At 42.7% G+C, this 10,411-nt stretch overlaps 1 pseudogene; it reads right to left on the bottom strand.

Moving 5' to 3' along the window:
- Positions 1-6,902: 6,902 nt before the first annotated feature.
- Positions 6,903-7,728, bottom strand: LOC133069540 (dnaJ homolog subfamily C member 30, mitochondrial-like; annotated as a pseudogene).
- Positions 7,729-10,411: the final 2,683 nt, after the last annotated feature.

The following is a 10,411-nucleotide window of genomic DNA, read 5'->3' as shown; positions in this document are numbered from 1 at the left end:
GGTGTTACTAGTGAGATAAGTTCCCTCAAGGGGGAGACGGTGGAGGTAAGATATTGGCCCACATATAATGGTAAGATAAGGCAGAATATAATAGTTATAGTAAGAAAGGCACACCCCCTCCAGTGGCATGGATTCCTTTCAGATTTACTGGTGCAAAGGGACGATGTCTGCAGGGACTCACATATTGATTAGCGTAGGCTTCACAGTCAAGGCTGTTCCTGTGTGTCCCCAGGATCAGGCTGCCTAGACTGCCCTGAAAGGAGACTTAAACTCCCAGCCTTTGCTTCCTCACGGCCCCTCCTCTAAGCTCCTCACAGGCTGGCATTCAGCACAACCGTTGTTCTCAAACTGACCTCCCTGGAGTTCACCAAGGAGTCACAATTCACCCTCCCACCAGATTTTTACATTATGGATAAATTTCTCTTCTTGAAACTCTTTTTTTAATATAGATTTTTTTTTTTTGATGTGGACCATTCTTAAAGTCTTTATAGAATTTATTACAATATTGCTTCTGTTTTACATTTTGGTTTTTTAGCTGTGAGACATGTGGGATCTTAACTGCCCCACCAGGGATCAAACCCTCATCCCCGCGTTGAAAGCAGAAGTCGTAATCACTGGACCACCAGGGAAGTCCCTCTTGTTGGAACTTCTTTTTCTCAGATTTTACAATACTATGCTGTTCTTTTTTTTTTTTTTTTTCGTGTCTCTCACATACTCACCCCATGCTATAGTGATGGAGTGATAACAGTTTTCATCTACTGAGCACTATGTACATGCCAGGGATCTTATCTTTATAAATATAATAATATTTAAATACATATACTTATTTTATAAAAATAAACTATAATATAGAGTAAACATAATTTTATTTATATTTTAACATACATTATGATTTGTTATTGTATATTATTTAAAACTTACAACAATCCATTGAAAGTGCTAATGTTATCCTCACTTTCCTTATGAGGGAATTAATATTTAGAGAGGTTCAATTCCTACCCATAGTCAGGCAAGTGTGTGTTAAAGGTAAGGTTCAAACATGGGCTCTTGATGACTACATCAGGGTCTCAGGACCCGTTTTACTTTAAAAAACTATTAACAATCCCAATGTGTTTGTGTTTCTGTTAGTTATATTATGAAAAAGATTTAAAAAGAAAAGACTATCCATGAATTCATTTAAATACAATAAACCCAGTATGCATTGACTTATTGCTGTAAGAAATAACCAATTCCTAAACAAAAAGTGTAGGGAGAAAAGTAGCATGGTGTCATGTTTTACAAGCCTTCTTGGTGCTGGGTTTGACTGAAGATGGCTGGATTCTCACACCTGCTTCTGCACAGTCTCTTGCCGTATGATGATTTGGGGCTTCCCTGTGGCTCACTTGGTAAAGAATCCGCCTGCAAGGTGGGAGACCTGCGTTCAGTCCCTGGGTTGGGAAGATCCCATGGGGAAGGGAAATGCTACCCACTCCAGTATTCGGGACTGGAGAATTCCACGGACTGTATAGTCCATAGGCTTGCAAAGAGTCAGATATGACTGATTTGGCTGAAGTGTATGAAAAAAATCCAGCCTCACACAGATATGTAGTTAGGATAGGGGAGTACAGTAAATTCCCTACATAGGAACTTTCAAGCTGTGGACTTTCAAAGATGCAAACCTGCATTCCATCATCGTAAGGCTTGAGTGAAACTGCAGTTTCCCCTTCCTCTTCTATTGCTGATGATCCTTCAGCTCTACCATCTCTCATGCCTTCTCCCGCCTCCACTCGTGTTGGAGTGGAGTAACTCTTGTTTGTCTACTTGATGCCAGTTCCTTTATGCCAGTTGTTGCATTGGTGTTGTTTAATAACTGAGTTGTGTATGACTCTTTTGTAATCTCCATGGATTGAGCCCACCAGACTCCTCTGTACATGAGATTTCCCAGGCAAGAATACTGGAGTGGGTTACCATTTCCTTCTCCAGGGGATCTTCCTGATCCAGGGATAAAACGTGAGTCTCCTGCATTGATAGGCAGATTCTTTACTATTGAGCCACCAGGGAAGCCCAATGTTGTACTGTGCTATTGTACTTTTCCAGACAAGTACTGTAAGATTAAAAATGCTTCAATTTTTGTGTGCTTTTAAAATGTATTATTTGTGTAAAAAGTATTATAAACCTATTACAGTATAGTACTACACAATCACTTGTGTTAGCTGGGTACCTAGGCTAACTTTGTTGGCCTTAATGAACAAACTGGATTTATGAGCACACTCTTGGAATGGAACTTGTTCATGTGTAGGGGACTTACTGTATTGAAATATCATTTTCAGGTAAATTTTGGCTTCTCTCTTTAATAAAACATAAGCATTCCGAAAGTGGAGGTTTCTTTAAGGTTAGTTGGAATGTAGAATCTGAAACCTTCACTGAACTTCTGCCCTTTAACATTAAAATTCATTGGCCTATTTTGCATTTGAAACAACTCTTTTACCTGGGCAAGAAGCTGGACCAAGGCTTCATTCTCACCACTGCCTTTATAATATTATAATAAAAATAAGTGGATTATGAAACTTGGAATAGATATGAATTTACTTGAAAATGGCTAGCAAGTTTCTAAAGCAAACTGATTAGGGGTGATGATAAAACTACAGATGATTTAGGCAAATTTGTGATTTTTATGATTATTGGATCACACTGTGAAGTTGAAATTGTACTGATAGCATTACAAGGCTGATATATACTATTTCCTAGATAACAATGTATTCATTTGGTGTTAAATATAAATAGCTTTTCATTTTTGGCCATTAACCACCTAGCTAACTTTATTGCCATTGATAGTTTCCAGTGTTTCAGATCAAGTCTACTGAGTTCTAACTATTTTGGGAACATCTTAAAAATGTGACTTTGCCCATCTTTGGCTGCTTTCCATCAAGTCTTTTAGCATAGGTGATATTTTCCAGCCATAGTTTCTCTGTCTCACAAAATAAACTCCTCTAGACTTACTAATATCACAAAGCAATCAAGGACTAATGTTCTCCTATAGTGGGCCAGATCATCTTGATTTTGCGAGTTTTTAATTTAAATTATATCTGTATATTTATATATGTATCTCATGACTAAGTGTAATGTAGATCAGGACTGAAGCCCACACATTAGTTGAGTCCCACTGCAAGATTTCATATTGGAATCTTTTTCTTTCTCCAACTGCCAAAGCAGTAAAGGATATAAACAGTTTTCAATATGATCTTTTATGTGCTGATTAAAACATAATTATTGCTTGATGAGGTAAAAGCATGCGACCATACCTACAACTTGGTTGGTTCTTCTATGTGTTATTTTTACTCAGGAGGCAGGGGTGTGTCATTTCTATATATTCTCAATGCTTGACAGTTACAAAAAAATGACTAGTTTTTAACTTACTTGCAAAAGTGCATAAAATACAAGATAGAGCAGGGAATCCTACCCATTCCAGTAATCTTTCCTGGAGAATTCCATGAACAGAGGAGCCTGGCAGGCTACAGTCCATGGGATCAGACATGATTGAGTGACCAATATATTTATATACATGTGTGTGTGTGTATATATATATATATATATATATATATATATATATATATAGCTGTTTACCATTAAAAAAATTACAAGTGCTTTCATGTCCTCTCAAACATGTGTACACATCTGTGAATCAAGTTCCTCCCTTACCTGTGGGTCAAGGAGGAATACACAAAATTGGTTATTTTCTTCAATTTTTAGTAAAATTCTGAATATGTTTAGGAAATGTCTCACACTGGCCTTTGTGGAATTCTTTTATTATATTGATAGCTGGAACATCACATTTTCAGACATTTCATAAGCCTCTCAGGACTCTCAGACAGAACTGAGTAGAGAGATTTGAACCAAGAATATTGATCCCAGTTGGTCCAGGCCTTCTTTTAAATCTCTGCCCTTTGTAATGTTAACAAGAGCTGTTCAGCTGGTGGTATTGGATATGAGTCCTTGCCTTCACGACTTAGCTACTTTCTACTTCCCTAAGGTCATCTCTCATCTAAGGTTCTTGAGGAGCCTTTAAAGATGGCAAGCAATGCAGCATGGTGGGAATTCACTCATTTGTTCTATGCACAGCTAACTTCAGCTTCTTAGAGGCTCAGCTCACATCCTGCTTCCTCTAGGAAGATGTCCATCATCATCTCTCTCCTCTTCTGTTGGGCTGTGTTCCGCCTATGGCATCTTTCACATGCCTGTATCACAGCACAGTCCTTACCCATCAGAGATATATGTCTTAACTGTCCGTCTCTCTATATCTTGAGATAGAATTTCTGTTTATTTCTTTATCTCTGGTGTCTGGTGTGGTGTTTGGTCTTATATAGTCAGTGGTGTGATTGAATGGCGCTAAACTGGTCCCATTGTACCAGGTGAGGGATCTATTAAAAGTCATGGCTTAGCCTTTGTACCTTCAGAGAGTTCAGTGAATTAAAAAGAAGAGGCTATGCATGAGCTGGAGGGAAAAGGAAAGAAGGAAACTGACCAGTATTTTTAATGAACTGAGGGTAAAAGAGTAGCAGAACCTAGAGAATACTGTCTTCACTAATATTGCTTCAATACTTACGTAGTAAAGACTGGGGGTGGAAATGTTGGTTACAAGGAGATCAAACCAGTCAATTCTTTTTTTTTTTTTTGGATGGTTAATACATTTTATTGACTGCCATGTCTGGAGTTGCATGGACTGTTCCAGAAGTTTCACAGAGTCACAGAGTTTCACCACCTCAAACTTTCTGGAATTTTCTATCCACCTCCATGTTCTGGGGTCCCCAGGGAATTTTCTTGGCTGTGATCTTTACTGAGAGAAAACCAATTTGAGAGGTATATATCAGAGTCCATGAGAAAGGTCCTGGATATCACAGACCATTAGTGCCTTTACAAATAAAACCCCAAAGAACCCCAACCCCATTTGATTGAAACTTGTAAGAAATCTTGCTTCAAGGACAATCTGTTATGTCCCAACTCTTTGGTTGAGAATTACCAGTCTCTGTACCTTTTACTGAGCTTCACTTCCTGTTGTTTGTGTTTTGAAAAGAACAGACACCCCCCCCCCACCATGATTTCCAAATATGAAACATAGTAACATTAAATGTTATATTGAAAAGTACATATGCCCCCCCCCCAACCCCCAAACCAAGGCTCACTGAGCCCAGCATGTCTGAACCACAGTGAGCTTAAATCCTTACTACTGAATCAAATGGTCACTACAAAGCCATGTTGAAGAACTTAAGAAAACTCCAAGAGACCAAGTTGAACCAGCTGTGGGTTTATCCAAATTTATACAGGAACTGTACCCAAAAGACTGACTGCAGGAATTGGTGTTAATATAGCAAAGCACCTCTGGCTTTGTTTACAACCTAGACTTAAGTCTTTATCTTGTAGTATGTCTCCTGCAAAGGTTTTCCTATCCCAGGGCTCTATGCGCAACAGTGCATACACATTTGAGTTCCTACCATCTCACAGCTCATACCCCACATGCAGTGATCCAGGGTTAACAGAGTTGGATTACAACAGCTCTAGTAAGTGATCACCCACCAGTTAGGAATAAAGGGAAAAAAAAAAGTGTGTGTGGGGGTACTTCTCTGGGGATCCAGTGGTTGAGACTCTGCACTTCCACTGCAGGGGCACAGGTTCGATCCCTGGTTGGGGAACCAAGATCTCCCATGCCAAACTGTGTAGCCAAAAAAAGAAGCCTCAGTGAGCTCTGAATAAAGAATTGCATTTCTACCATGTCCCACCTGTCCCTCAACAGTCCTGTCTACTCAAATTCCCCCAGTTTCCACAGCCTCAAATAGTCATGTTTCAAGGACTTGGCTTGTAGGGCCTGCGGAAGGCACTGCCAGCAGAATGGGAGGGTGGGCCTCTCTCAGGTGATTCTAAATCCCCATTTGTTGCTCTGTTTCTGGGAGGGGAGGAGCTGCAGAGTTAGTAAAGAGGCTGGCTGGTCAAGGGATGACCAGGTGCCAGGCACACTGTCCCAAGGATATACCCGGCTCTACTGACATCAATATTTTAATCACTGAACCTACCAGAAAATAGATAATCAAATATGACAGACCTCGAAAGAGCAACCAATTTGCTCCTCTGCCATCAGGCCCACAGAGGAAATTTTTCCAGGTCATACATTCGATAAGCATGGGAACAGGAAGGCTCACAACCTTACTTTCTTTCCCACTCCCACAGGCCACCAACAGAAGGTGAAGTGGGATCTAACCATCCAAGAATGGCCAGGTTCCCACGAATCACATCCTTACCCTACCTTGGCCTCACCTGTGGCTTGGGAAACTCACAGAAAGACAAGTTTCGTATGACCCCAGATTTTTTTCTTTCGGCAGCCACAACTGGTCACATTGCACGTTTCAAGGTTACAAGGGAGCCCCACGCTACATGGGGAAGGAGCAGACGAATCTTGCTGGGAATCTTTTTTACAAGAAAGCCAGAGCAAGTATACCAGAAGCTGACAATATCCAGGAGCGGGCACCCCAGGGCCTCCAGAAAACCCCTCACTGTGGGGCTTTCAGACTCCTCATTGCTGCTGCTGCTTCTGCTAAGTCGCTTCAGTCGTGTCCGACTCTGTGTGACCCCATAGACGGCAGCCCACCAGGCTCCCCTGTCCCTGGGATTCTCCAGGCAAGAACAGTGGAGTGGGTTGCCATTTCCTTCTCCAATGCATGAAAGTGAAAAATGAAAGGGAAGTCGCTCAGTCGTGTCGACTCTTCGCGACCCCATGGACTGCAGCCTACCAGGCTCCTCCATCCATGGGATTTTCCAGGCAAGAGTACTGGAGTGCGGTGCCATCGCCTTCTCCGAGACTCCTCATTAGGGGCCTGTTTTCTTGAGCATTGAAAGGCCTTTTCTGGACGGGGATGGGGGCAGGGATGTGCAGGTCAGTGGCTAAGCTGGCCAGGTGGGGAAGAGGAGGGGGAGAGGACAGTTCCTTCGGACCCCCAACAGAGGTAGAAAATGCGAGGTAAGGGGTTCAAGATGACAGGCAAGGCCATTTTCTCGGCTGGGGGCTGCTCCCCTGCCCTCCACTCACAGATTAAAAAACGAGAGCTCATGACTAGGCGCAGAATGAGGACGAAAGCCACGTCTCATCCCAGGATAAGCCCTTCTTGGCCCGGTCCTCCAGCATCTTGCGGAAGGCCTCCTGGCGAGCCCTCAGCCGCCATTTGAGCTCCAGCCGCTCACCGCAGCGCGCCCGGAAGAAGGCGTCCAAGTCGAACGTGGTGTGGTTGGCTTCCGGCAAGGCCTGACCACGGCCGTGGACTGGAGAGCTCGGCCGACAGGTGTGGGGCGTGCCTCGGGGTCAGCGGCTGGAGTCGTGGAAGGCCGGACGCCCGGGCCGTGCAGGTCCTTGTCGCTTGGCAGGCCGCGGGCATACTTCCGACGCAAGGTGGTACTGCCCGGCACCTTGTGAGCCTGGGAGACGCGCGTGAAGTGCTCGGCAGACTCAGAGCTCCCGAGTTGTTTGGGTGGGAGAGGAAGCTCTGCTGGTGGTTAGGCCGCCTTGATTTGCTCCAGGCTGGTCGTGGAGAGAATGCAGAGCAGATCATAGAGCGCCATGAGCGAGTACAGGCCATCGCTCGGGGTGTAAGCCCTCGCTTCTAGGCCCAGGCCCGATCTTGGGTTTTGTGGAACCAGACCCCCACCGGCCTGCCATAACTTCCACGGTAATAGTTGCATCCACCTCAGACCGCGCCGGGTTGCCATCTTGAATCAAATCAGTCAATTCTAAAGGAAATCTCCCATACTTTGGCCACCTGATGTGAAGAGCCAACTTATCAGACAAGACCTTGATGCTGGTGAAAATTGAAGGCAGGAAGAGAAGGTGGTGACAGAGGATGAGATGTTTGGATGGCATCATCGACTCAATGGACTTGCCTTTGAGCAAGCTCCAGGAGATAGTGAAGGACAGGAAAGCCTGGTGTGCTGTAGCCCATCAGGTTGGAGAGTGGGACACGACTTAGCGACTGATCAACAACAACAAGGATAGATGAATCACATTTTACACCTAAAGGTAAGAATATCTTGAAGGGGGTAAGCGATTTGATTTGATACTGTTTTCTTTCATCAGATGTTCTATTTCAATCCCATTGTATAAATTCTAATTATCAACTACATTGATAGAGATTGAAAAAGGTATCTCCTTAGATTGCTATAAATTTGGAAGGGATTGGGGGTGGAGGAGTAGCTTTATCTGTTCAGTTGTGGTGGGGAAAAATATATGCCATATGCTTGAATCCCCCAGCTCATTGAGAGGTTGCTTCTTGAGCTCTTGGAGCCCCAGTGAAGAGCTTGGTGGTCATATTTATAAACTACGGTGAAATCTGGGATTTACTTTGTTTGCTTTTACAAGAGCTTGTCAGCTTTTTGAGGAAGTATAAATTTTTAAATATTAATTTCTTGGGAACTAGTATAGTAATTAGCATAATGAAGTGAAGTGAAGTGAAAGTTGCTCAGTTATGTCTGACTCTTTGCACCCCATGGACTATCCAGTCCATGGAATTCTCCAGGCCAGAATACTGGAGTGGGTAGCCTTTCCCTTCTCAAAGAAGCACAGTGAAAGTGCCCAGGAAATATTTTTCTTAGAGATTTACCGAGAACAGCCATAGAGTAGTCCCTTCTCTCCAATGAGGAATGGTAACTTCTTATTTTCCCATCTCATCCCATCATCTAATATCATCTTAAAACACTGGATTTAGATTAGATCTTTCTGGAGGCCTACACTGTTGCATCTTTCTCTCATTCTGGCTGCCTCTGGGTTCTTCACACTTAGAATCTGAGGAAAGCTAGGATAAAGAATGAAAAAGCTTTCAGACAATAATCTTGTCTGTACACTGGCAATGAGAAGGAACTCCTCAACACCAAGTTTAATGTGACAAATACCAAAGAGGAGACTTTATATTTCAAATCAACCCTGAATATTCATTGGAAGGACTGGTGCTGAAGCTGAAGCTCCAATACTTCGGCCACCTGATGCAAAGAGCTGACTCATTGGAAAAGACCCTGATGCTGGAGAAGATTGAGGGCAGGAAGAGAAGGGTGTGACAGAGGATGAGATGGTTGGATTGCATTATGGACTCAAGGGACATGAATTTGAGCAAACTCTGGGAGATAGTGAAGGACAGGGAAGCCTGGTGTGCCGCAGTGTATGAGGTCGAAGAGTCAGACATGACTTAGTGACTGAACAACAGCAACAGACCTTGCCGAGTGCCCTTCCCCCACCTCATTACCTCAGGCAAATTCCTTGATTCAATTTCATCTTTCATAAAAATAGGATGTCCATGGGGAAAGGTGAGGGCTGAGGTCCTAAGCAACACACTGTGATATTGGAATGTTAAAAATATGTACTTCAGGCAGTGGTTTGACATTTGAAGAGACTATGATGAAAAGCTTGAGAAGGTAGTTGAAATCAATCTAACTCTTCTCCGTTTGCTCTGCAGTGAAGAAAACACAGTTCACTTTCCTTTGGTGAAATTATTTTGAAACAAGCAGTTTGTTAGGAGTGTGAATGAAATTTACCACCAAAGTCTTAAAAAAAAAAATCTAAAAAAGAAAAACCAAAAAACCCTATCCCAATTTAGTCCTAAGCCATGCAGGCACTGAGGCACAACTATTTTCAGAATAGACATGCATACTGACTTTTTCTCACAGATCCTCTTGAGAATTAAGCTCTGATTTCTCATTTTTGGATCTCATTTAAGCCGGTTGAACACTAGTGTGTAAAAGTACTGAACCCTCTTTGTAGTATTGTTCTCACTGGATATGACCCAGGACAGAGCTTTGTAGATTTTTGTACCAATAAGACTGTTTCCATTTGGGTGCCCATAGAAACAGATTTTGAGACAGCTTTCTAGAGTAAAATAATTTATTTTAGAAATGTAGGAAACACAGGGAAGGAAATGGGAAGAGAGACGGAGAAAGAAAGACAGCCAATGGAAGTTCATTATCAAATCAATTACTACCAATGTCCACTGACACATAGTCCCAGGGGAGACCTGGGAAATGGTGTGAAATATACACCTCAGAGATTGCGCACTTCAGGGATGGGGGGGTATATATCTGCAGCACATCTGTATTAGTCAGCTCGGGTGGATGAAATTCACCATGACAAAAATACCATAGATTGGGTGTTTTAAACAATGAGTATTTTTTCTTTCTTTTTTATTAGAATATAGTTGCTTTATAACATTGTGTTAGTTTCTGCTGAACAGTGAAGTGAATCAGCTGTATGTATACATATGTCACCTCCCTCTTGGACATCCCTCACCCCTGTTCCCTTCCTAGTCATCTAGGCCATCACAGAGCATGGAGCTGGACTCCTTGTGCTATCCAGCATCTTCCCACTAGCTATCTGTTCACACATAGTAGTGTGTATCTGTCAGTACTATTC

The sequence above is a fragment of the Dama dama genome, chromosome 14, assembly GCF_033118175.1.
Source record: "Dama dama isolate Ldn47 chromosome 14, ASM3311817v1, whole genome shotgun sequence".
NCBI lineage: Eukaryota > Metazoa > Chordata > Mammalia > Artiodactyla > Cervidae > Dama > Dama dama.
This window is presented reverse-complemented; position numbering and strand designations above follow the sequence as displayed.